Here is a 12,290-nt window from a genome sequence, read left to right as displayed (position 1 = left end):
GTTGCTGGATCATCATGGGTATCCCCACTAGCCTGAAGGTCCATAGAATCCCAGGTCATGTCTTTTTTGCACATCGCTATAGTAACTCCTCAATCCTCAATCAAAGGATCCAGCACTGTTCCTCATAAAACCTCAAGAAGTAATAATTATCTCTTACTAGAGTTTCCTTTTGCAGATGAGGAAGGTAAGTTGCAAAGAGACTGGAAATGCAGTATCAGTATTCAGACCCAGGTAGGATTGGTGCCAAGACCTACGCTCATTTCATTCCACGACTACAGTGAAAAAACCACCTAACAATTCTCTGAGTCTGATGAGAGCAGGCACCAACAACTGACTAACTCCCACCTCCTCTAGTCCTCAGCGCAGTTGGGAGGGGCTGTGGGTCATTAAGGGCATGACTCTCAGAATGGAATTTCATGGTGGATCACAGACACGGAGTGAGATACTCAGAAGAAGACAGAATAAGCTTATAATTTTCCCACCCTTCCTTAGGCTCTCCCAGGACCACTCAGAGCAGGACATCCAGAGATTAGCATGCCAGGACCCCTGCACATGTCTTTACTGTGTCATCTCCATGGTCTGGCCTCAGTCAGACTCCACCCTTGACCTTCATGGTTTGAATTTCCATATCCTCATTCATGAAGTGCTGATTATCATGGGAACCTCACAGGGTCATGAGAGGATCCCATGGGATGGGGTATGTGTATGAAAGTTCTGTCTAAACTCTGGAGAGATTGCGTGAGTGATTAAAACACCATTACTGAGCATGAACTCTCCCTTAGGTGCTTCATTCTACCATTTCTGTTCCTCACACACCGTGTGAGATGGCTTCTACCATTCCATTTTACCCATGGGGGAACTCAGAGTCCTAGGAATTAGATCCGCTGCTCCTCCTTGGAGTGTCCCTCAGTTATGTGCCGGAGCCCTCCAGCAGAGGCACCTGCACGCCGTCCTCCTAGCTGCCATTCCCTCCGGACATCTATCACTTTACCTCCCATCCTAGTCCCACTGTGACATGTGCTACCCATGCGGCCACTGGAATCCCACTGCGAGGACACCACTGGCCATGGAAAGGACGGTGTTTCCATTTAACCCAGCAGTGGCCAGTGCTTGGGCCAAGGTGGGAAGCGAACACCCAAATGGCTCTGTTTGGATCAGAACCTCAGAAAACCTCCTATGAAAATTGTTCCATCACCTCCAGTTCTCGAATCCCATCCAACGGCTGCCTTGACCCTCCATCTCCCCGTCTCCCACTCTCCTGCTGTGCTCCCCCACCCAAAGGCCTTTCTTCTCCCGGAGATAAAAGGTCATGGCCCCCAGAGATCTTAGTGGCTGCAAAGAGCTGAATGTGCCTCCCTGAGGTGGTGGGAGGTCTGTGACCAACCTCTGCCAGCTGAATGTCCTGCTCCTTTATTGTCATTATTCTGGAAGATGTTCCAGTTATGCCAGCTGCTGCACACCATTAGGTCACTAAAAACCCAAGGTTCACATGCCTCAGAGGTGTGGGGCTCCAGCAACACTGCTCTTCCGGGAACCTCTTTGAGAGTTATGCCTGCTAGTATCTGCTCCACCCATGTATCCACTTGCTATTTGGGGATTATAACAGCTACCAAATCCATTAAATGGCCCCAAAGTGAAAGCCATCGGAAGCATAAGTGGCTTGAAATGTTTAAGCACTATAACGCTGATCTGCCCTCATTATTGCCAAAAGTGGTGTCAGAACAGAACTCTTAATCTCCGCCCTCTTCATGGCCCAATACATTAAAGGAGAAATGGCAGACTTAAGAATTAAAAAGTATCATTTCTACGCCTGTCAGTAATAAACGCTTGGATTGGAAATTCAGTTATCTTAGAATGGTACGCGCGGTCACAGCATACTTACAGTACCTGCGCTTCCAGGCTCAAAGCTTACTCTGTGGTGATGTAATTTGCCTTCCTTCTGGCTCCCCAGAGGAGGGTGGGTGTTCTGAGCTCCCTGAGGGCAGGGCCCTGTAGGACACATTTGCTGCAATTATATCTCCAGCTGTTCCTGCCATATTTAGTGCATTGTAAGCATTCACTAAATGACTGCTGGGTAAATGCATGAACAGATGGAAGGATTCAGTACCAGTTCGGTCGCTCAGTCGTCTGACTCTGCAACCCCATGGCCTGCAGCACGCCAGCCTTCCCTGTCCATCACCAATTCCCGGAGCTTTCTCAAACTCATGTCCATTGAATCCGTGATACCATCCAACCATCTCATCCTCTGTTGATGTCATTTAAATGACTCTGATGCTGGAAAAGATTGAGGGTAAGAGGAGAAAGGGCGACAGATGATGAGATGACTGGATGGCATCACTGACTCAATGGACATAAGTTTGAGCAAACTCCAGGAGATCGTGAAGGACATGGAAGCCTGGTGTGCTGCCATTCATGGGGTCGCAAAGAGTAGGGCATGACTGAGTGACTGGACAACAACAACAACAAATGTCATTTTACCATTCTTACAGAAAGAAGAAAATTTTGGAGTCTGAAGCTGTGGGATCTTCCAGACTCGACAGTATCATCTTCCTTACTTTTTTTTGTGATGTAACTGTTTTGACAACTCAAGTCTCTCAAATGAAGGGTTCTTTCTAAGCCATTAATAATATAGCAACAACAAAAGCTATATAATAGCTAACAGAGATTGACTTTTGTTTCATGAGCTTTATAAACATTGACTCATGTAATCCTCACATTAACCCCTGAGGGAGGAACTACTATGACCTCCACTTTCCAGAGAGGCTGAGCAACTTCCCCCAAGACCAGAACAGAAAAGGAATGCTTTCCACTAAAGTTGTTCCTTACCTTCTTTGGCTCAAAAATCCTCCTTTAGAAATCTGAGGTTATGAGTTTCCACGTAAGGGAAAAATATACACTCCTCAAAACACACCGTGGTGCACAGTTTCAAAAAGTGTAGGAACCTGCCAAAATCTGTTCATAAACTGTAGGTTAATAACCAGTGTGACAATATCCTTAGGCTATGGAATCTGACACTCCTTGTTTCTCTCTCTTTTTAAAAAGTATTCATTGTTAATTGAGAACTAATACTGGGATATGTGTTCTTTAGTGAAAATCCAAACATCAGAATGTGTGCTTAATTGCTCAGTCTTGTCCGACTTTGCAACCCCGTGGACTATAATCCTCCAAACTCCTCTGTATACAGGGATTCTCCAGGCAAGAACACTTGAGTGGGTTGCCATTCCCTCCTCCAGAGGATCTTCCCAACCCAGGAATTGAGCCCAGGTCTTCTGTATTGCAGGCAGATTCTTTACCAGCTGACCCACAAGGGAAGCCCAATGATAATTTAAACTACAAGCCAGCCATCAGAGGTAATATCTAAATTTCCTTTGACCAGTTAATTCCAGCTCCCTTCTTAGAAGTAACCATTGCTACCAGTTCACTTTATATCCACTTTCTATACGTTAAATACCTATCTATGTATCCATGGAAATTACTTGGTATGGTTGTATGTTATCTTGGAATCTACAAGAGCTGTATTGTAGTGTATCTTTTTTCCCCTACAACTTGCTTTTTTTCTCACTTAAGAATCATCTTGGAGGTTTTTCAGCCTATATAGATTGGCCGCCGTATCTTTTTAAACTACTGTGTAGTACTCCACAGTGTGGACACAGCACACTATTATCATTTTCTTACTAAGTGACTTTAGATTGTTTCTAGATTTTTGCTCTTACAAAGTTGCAGTGAATACATTTATAAATACTTCTTAAAAATGTAAACAGGTGTTTGTCTTGAAGAATACCCAAATTCTGGGATTCCTGGGTCATAGACTATGCGCATTTTTAAATATAAAAAAATACCACCAAATTTCCCTGGAAAGTGACAGTGCTAATTTGAACCCCTCCAAAAATGTACACAATCCATTGTTTATTCACATTCAATCATTACCTTTACGAGTCATTTCCATTTTCCCTAATGTGAGAGGTGAAAAAAAGTATCTTGTTTTATTTTGCAGTTTTGATTACTAGTGATGTTGAACATCTTTTTGTATTCTAGTAATCATTTGTATTTTTTTTCTCTTGTGAATTACCTGGTCATTTTTCTATGCATTTTCTCCTTGCCATTGATTTATGCACTCTCTCTTATATTCTGATACTAAACACTTGTTAACCATGTTATAAATATTTTCTCTCCGTCTATTTATTGTGATTGCAATTTACATACCTGGCTTAAAATCCTGGCACTAACACTGACTTCTGGATGACTTGAAAAAAACACTTACCTCTCTGAGCCTGCAAGTCCTTACCTGTGAAATGGAAGTGCCATTCATCTTTAGGGCTGTTGTCAGGATTAAATGAGATAATGACTGAAAATGCTTGATTCAGTGCCTGGCATGCAATAAGTGCTCAAATAAGTGCTTACATAAATATTATGAATATTCATTGCTAATATTTAAAAGATTCCTCGATGAATGAGCAAAAATAACGCCTACCTTCAAACTTTTACCCAGTGGTTTTAGACCTGTTTTCTACAGGAAAACAAAAATGAAAGTCTGAAAGATCTTTTAGGATGAATGGTGCAAAAACATCACATCAGATTTTTGTTTATAACTTCTATAATAGGTCTGTTTTATTTTCACGTCCAGCCAGTGTTGTAGAAATCAAACTGTTATCACAGCAAGGGAAAGCCTGAACAGAAGTAAAATTGTTTTTATTGAAAAAAATGTTTAAAGCAAATGTATAAAGACATTTTTCACAACAGCTCAGAAAGAGACAGAGACATCCTGTCTTCTTCCCGCTGTAACATTACCTACAACATTACTGTTTTTAAAACTACTCATTTATTCCTATAGATCAAACAGCTTCTCCTGAATCTGAATGATCATAAGACTGTCTGTATAGCATTACTCTACAGGTCACAGACCAGCTCATGAATTTGATTCCACGCACCCTCTGGTCCCAGCTCTTCCATACGCTTCTAGAATAGGTAGGACAGGAATAACTATTTCCTCCAAACTTCCAAATAAAGAAACAGAGGTTATGAGGGCAAAGACGTCTCTGACTTTCCCAATCTGACTCGGAGTCCACTCCTAGGCACCTCTATCGCTCTGTCAAACCATGTTCAAGTCAAGTATATAAGTCTTTTCTTCAGTAAATGAGCTCTAATGTGTTTCTTATGAGCAGAAATTCTACCTTTGGTCTGTGCATCTTTAATATCTGCCTAGCATGAATGCATACATGTATGTCATACATGCTAAAAAGTGGTACCCAGGTCTCCATAAACCATATGGAGCACTTTTCTAGATGTGTTAGCAAAAATTTTTAATGTCTGAACTGATCATATAGTACAAAAGACTTTGGGGGTTGTGTGTATAGAGTATTCTGAAGTTTAGAATATGTATAGATTCACATGGGCTTCCCAGGTAGCTCAGTGGTAAATAATCTGCCAGTAATGCAGGAAAACACAGGCTTGATACCTGGGTGGGAAAGATCCAATGGAGAAGGAAATGGTAGCCCACTTCAGTATTCTTGTCCCTGAAATCCCATGGACAGGGGGGCCTGGTACGCTATAGTCCATAGCGTTTGCCATACATTGACATGAATCAGCCGTGGGTGTACATGTGCCCCCCCCATCCTGAACCCCCCTCCCACCTCCCTCCCCATCCCATCCCTCAGGGTCATCCCAGTGCACTGGCTTTGAGTGCCCTGTTTCATGCATCGAACTTGGACTGGTAATCTATACACATATAGTAATACACATGTTTCAATGCTATCCTCTCAAATCATCCCACCCTCACCTTCTCCCACAGAGTCCAAAAGTCTGTTCTTTATATCTGTGTCTCTTTTGCTGTCTCGCATATAGGGTCATTGTTACCATCTTTCTAAATTCCATATATATGTGTTAATATACTGTATTGGTGTTTTTCTTTCGGATGTACTTCACTCTGTATAATAGGCTCCAGTTTTATCCACCTCACTAGAACCGATTCAAATGTGTTCTTTTTAATAGCTGAGTAATATTCCATTGTGTATATGTATCACAGCTTTTTTATCCATTCATCTGCCGATGGATATCTAGGTTGCTTCTGTGTCCTAGCTATTGTAAACAGTGCTGCAATGAACATTGGGGTACATGTGTCTCTTTCAATTCTGGTTTCCTCAGTGTGTATACCCAGCAGTGGGATTGCTGGGTCAATGCATGTCTATTCTATCTCTCTTTTCTTTCTTTCCTTTCCTCTCAACATATTTGTTAGTTTTATTTTCATTGCTTTATCCCCCACTTGGCACCTTGCTTTAGTTTTGTTTTCCAGTTTGTGCTTTAGTTAGTTTTGTTCTTAATTGGTAAATATTATTTTTTTCTTTCCTTTGTTTGTAGGGTCAATCCATTGTACTTTATTTTTGTTGGACTGTTTTGACTTTGCTCATGGGTGTATATGTATATGTGTATATTCCATTATTTTAATTATTATTTTTCCTGATTTTGTAACTGCCATTTGTCTGGGATTCATCTTTGGTTTCTCGTTTTTGGATATTTGTTTTAATCTCACTTAATGCCATAACAAACCGCTGTGGAATCTTCACTCCTGACCAGAGATCAAGCCTTTGTAGTGGGAGCACTGACTCCAAGACCCTAGACTACCAGAGAACTAACCTTAGGGAGTATCAAATAGTGAGAACTCACACAAAGGAAACCACTTGAATACAAGACCCAGCAACACCCAGCCACCAGTATTGCCCTGTGCAGGACAACTCATCTAAACAACAAACAAAACAAAAATACAAACCCAATCATCAGCAGACAGGATTACCACCTCATTCAGCCTTGCCAATCAGGGCAAAAACAAACAAACAAATAAGAACTCGAACAAATCTCACCCTATACAAAGCTTACACAAACCACTGGACCACGCTTAGGAGGGAAGAAACAAAAAGGAAGAAAGAATTCAGCCTTGAAGCCTGGGAAAAGGAGACCGCAAACACAATAAGTTAAAAAAAAAAAAATGAAAAGGCAGAGAAATACTACACAAATGAAGGAACAAACTAGAAACACAGAAGTCCAAATAAATGAAGAGGAAATAGGCAAACTACCTGAAAAAGAATTCAGAATAATGATAGTAAAGATGATCAAAAACCTTGAAAACAAAATGGAGAAAATGCAGGAATCAATGAACAAAGACATAGAAGAATTAAAGAATAAACATACAGAGACAACACAATTACTGAAATTAAAAATACTCTAGAAGGAATCAATAGCAGAATATCTGAAGTAGAAGAATGAATCAGTGAGCTGGAAGATAAAATGGTGGAAATAACTTCTGAAGAGCAGAATAAAGTAAAAAGAATGAAAAGAACTGAGGATAGTCTCAGAGACCTCTGGGACAATATCAGACACACCAACATTCAAATTATAGGGGTCCCAGAAGAAGAAGAGAAAAAGAAAGGGTATGAGAAAATTTTTGAAGAGATTATTTCAACTCTTTTTGAAGAGTTGAAAATTTCCCCAACATGGAAAAGGAAATAGTCAATCAAGTCCAAGAGGCACAAAGAGTCCCATACAGGATAAACCCAAGGAGAAACACGCCAAGACACATACTAATCAAATGAACAAAGACTAAACACAAAGAAAGAATATCAAAAGCAGCAAGGGAGAAGCAACAAGTAACATACAAGGGAAACCCCATACATAGCAGAGGATCTTTCAGCAGAAACTCTGCAGGCCAGAAGGGAATGGCAGGATATATTTAAAGTACTGAAAGTGAAAAATCTACAACCAAGATTACTGTACCCAGCAAGGATCTCCTTCAAAATTGATGGAGAAATAAAAAGCTTTTCAGATAAGCAAAAGTTAAGAGAATTCAGTATCACCAAACCAGCTTTACAACAAATGTTAAAGGAACTTATATAGTCAAGGAATACAGGAGAAGAAAAAAAGTCTACAAAATCAACCCCAAACAATTAAGAAAATGGCGATAGGAACATATATATCAATAATTACTTTAAATGTAAATGTATTAAACGCTCCAATCAAAAGACACAGACTGGCTGAATGGATACAAAAACAAGACACATATATGCTAGCTACAAGAAACCCACTTGAGACCTAAAGACACATACAGCCTGAAAGTGAGAGGATGAGAAAATACATTCCAACAAACGGAAAGCAAAAGAAAGCTGGAGTAGCAATCCTTGTATCAGACAAAATAAACCTTAATATAAAGAAGATTACAAGAGGTAAGGAAGGACACTACATAATGATCATGGGATTAATCCAAGAGGAAGACATAAAAATTGTAAATATCTATGCATCTAACACAGGAGCATCTTAATACATAAGACAAACACTAACAAACGTAAAAGGAGAAATTGACAGTAACACAATAACAGTAGGAGACTTTAACACCCCACTCACACCAATGGACAGATCATCAAAACAGAAAATTAATAAGGAAACACAAGTCTTACTTGATACATTAGATGAGATGGATCTCATTGATATCTTCAAGACATTCCATCCAAACGCAAAAGAATAGCCCTTCTTCTCAAGCGCACATGGAATATTCTCCAGGATAGACCACATCTTGGGTCACAAATCAAACCTCAGTAAATTTAAGAAAATAGAAATCATATCAAGCATCTTCTCTGACCACAATGCTATGAGACCAGATATCAATTACAAGAAAAAGAAAACTGTAAAAAACACAAATACATGGAGATTAAGCAACACATTCCTAAATAACCAACAGGTTACTGAAGAAATCAAAAGGGAAATAAAAAAATTTCTAGAAACAAAGACAATGAAAACATGACAACTCAAAACCTATGGGTTGCAGCAAAAGCAGTTGTATGAGCGAAGTTTATAGCAATGCAATCTTACCTCAAGAAACAAGAAAAATATTGAATAGACAACCTAACTTTACACCTAAAACAATGGAGAAAGAAGAACAAAAAACCCCCAAAATTAGTAGAAGGAAAGAAATCATAAATATCTGAGCAGAAATAAATGAAAAAGAAATGAAAGGAACAATAGTAAAGATTAATAAAACTAAAAGCTGGTTCTCTGAGAAGATAAAAAAAATTGACAAACCTTTAGCCACACTCATCAAGAAAAAAACAGAGAAGAATCAAATCAACAAAATTAGAAATGAAAAAGGAGAGGTTACAACAGACAATGCAGAAATACAAAGGACTGTAAGAGACTATTATGAACAACTATATGACAATAAAATGGATAACCTGGAAGAAATGGACAGATTCTTAGAAAAGTTCAATCTTCCAAGACTGAACCAGGAAGAAATAGAAATTATAAACAATCCAATTACAAGCGCTGAATTGAAGCTGTGATCCAAAATCTCCCAAAAAACAAAAGCCCAGGACCAGGCGGCTTCACAGGAGAATTCTGTCAAACACTTAGAGAAGAGCTAATGCCTATCCTTCTAAAACTCTTACAAAAAATTGCAGAGGAAGGAACACTTCTAAACTCATTCTTCAAGGCCACCATCACCCTGATACCAAAACCAGACAAAGACAACACAAAAAACGAAAACTACAGGCCAATATCATTGATGAACATAGATGCAAAAATCCTTAACAGAATTTTAGCAAACTGAATTCATCAACACATCAAAAAGCTCATACACCTGATCAAGTTGGGCTTATTCCAGGAATGCAAGGATTCATCAATATATGCAAATCAATCAATGTGATAAACCATATTAACAAATTGAAAGATAAAAACCATATGATCATCTCAATAGATGCAGAAAAAGCCTTTGACAAAATTCAGCACCCATTCATGATTAAAACTCTTCAAAAAATGGGCATAGAAGGAACCTACCTCAACATAGTAAAGGCCAAATGTGATAGGCCTATAGCAAACATTATTCTCAATGGTGAAAAATTGAAAGCATTTCCCCTAAGATCAGGAACAAGACAAGGGTGCTCACTTTCACCACCATTATTCAACATAGTTCTGGAAGTCCTAGCTACAGCAATCAGAGAAGGAAAAGAAATAAAAGGAATCCAGATCAGAAAAGAAGTAAAGCTCTCATTGTTTGCAGATGACGTGATACTGTACATAGAAAACCCTAAAGATAGTATCAGAAAATTACTAGAGCTAATCAGTGAATTTAGCAGAGTTGCAGGATACAAAATCAATACACAGAAATCGTTTTCATTTCTATATAATTTCATTGTTTTAGCAACAATGAAAAATCAGAAAGAGAAATTAAGGAATCAATCCCATTCACCATTGTAACAAAAAGAATTAAATATCTAGTAATAAACTTACCTAAGGAGACACAAGAACTGTACACAGAAAATTATAAGACACTGATGAAAGAAATCAAAGATGACATAAACAGATGGAGAGATATTCCATGTTCCTGGGTAGGAAGAATCAATATTGTGAAAATGACTATACTACGAAATGCAGTCTACAGATTCAATGTGATCCCTATCAAATTACCAATGGCATTTTTCACAGAACTAGGACAAAAAATTCACAATTCATATGGAAACACAAAAGACCCTGAATAGCCAAAGCAGTCTTGAGGAAGAAGAATATAGTTGGAGGAATCAACCTTCCTGACTTCAGATTATACTACAAAGCTACAATCAAGTATGGTACAGGCACAAAAACAGAAATATAGACCAATGGAACAAGATAGAAGGTCCAGAAATAAACCCATGCACCTATGGGTACCTTATTTTTGACAAGGGAGGCAAGAATATACAATGGGGCAAAGACAGCCTCTTCAATAAATGGTGCTGGGAAATCAGACAGCTACATGTAAAAGAATGAAGTTAGAACACTTCCTAACACCATACACAAAGATAAACTCAAAATGTATTAAAGACCTAAATGTAGGACCAGAAACTACAAAACTCTTAGAGGAAAACAGGCAGAACACTCGATGACATAAATCAAAGCAAAATCTTCTATGACCTGCCTCCTAGAGTAATAGAAATAAAAACAAAAGTAGACAAGTGGGACCTGATTTAAAAGCTTTTGCACAGCAAAGGAAACTGTAAGCCACATGAAAAGACAATCCTCAGAATGGGAGAAAATAATAGCAAATGAAACAACAGACAAAGGATTAATTTCCAAAATACATAAGCAGCTCATACAACTCAATGCCAGAAAAATAAACAACTCAATCAAAAAGTGGGAAAAAGACTTAAACAGACATTTCTCCAAAGAAGACAACAGATGGCCAACAAACACATGAAAAGATGCTCAACATTGCTCATTATTAGAGAAATGCAAATCAAAACCGCAATGAGATATCACCTCACATCAGTCAGAATGGCTATCATCAAAAAGTCTACAAACAGTAAATGCTGGAGAGGGTGCAGAGAAAAGGGAATGCTCTTGCACTGTTGGTAGGAATGTAAATTGATACAGCCACTATGGAAGGCAGTATGGAGATTCCTTTAAAAAACTAGGAATAAAACCACCATATGACCCAACAATCCCACTCCTAGGCATATACCCTGAGGAAACCAAAATTGAAAAAGACACATGTATCCCATTGCAGCACTATTTACAATGGCTAGAACATGGAAGCAACCTGGATATCCATTGACAGAGGAATGGATAAAGAAGTTGTGGTACATATACAGAGTGGAATATTACTCAACCATAAAAAGGAACACATTTGAGTCAGTTCAGGTGAAGTGGATGAACCTAGAACCTATTATACAGAGTGAAGTGAGTCAGAAAGAGAAAGATAAATATAGTATTCTAATACACATATACAGAATCTAGAAAAATGATTCTGAAGAATTTATCTACAGGGCAGCAATGGAGAAACAGACATAGAGAATAGACTTATGGACATGGGGAGAGGGGAGGAGAAGGTGAGATGTATTGAAGGAGTAACATGGAAACTTACATACCATATGTAAAATAGATAGCCAAGGGGAATTTGCTGTATGACTCAGGAAACTCAAACAGGGGCTGTATTAACCTAGAGGGGTGGGATGGGGAGGGAGGTAGGAGGGAGGTTCAAAAGGGAGAGGATATATGTATACCTATGGATGATTCATGTTGAGGTTTGACAGAAAACAACAAAATTCGGTAAAGCAATTATCCTTCAATAAAAAAAGAAAAAGAAAAAAAATTTACCAAACTATTTTTCATAGAAGCTGTTATCAAGCATTCTTACCTTTGTACCATAAAACCTTTTAAGAAAAATCCATTCTTTTTTTTCCCCTCTCTTGGGATAGGATCCCTCTCCCAGGCTCCCCTTATCTAATTTTCCCTCCCGGCACTTTTCAGAATTCTGGATGCCTCCCTGAACTCCACGGCTT

The sequence above is a fragment of the Giraffa tippelskirchi genome, chromosome 1 (assembly GCF_054371585.1).
Source record: "Giraffa tippelskirchi isolate mGirTip1 chromosome 1, T2T-mGirTip1v1.2.pri, whole genome shotgun sequence".
Lineage (NCBI taxonomy): Eukaryota > Metazoa > Chordata > Mammalia > Artiodactyla > Giraffidae > Giraffa > Giraffa tippelskirchi.
This window is presented reverse-complemented; position numbering follows the sequence as displayed.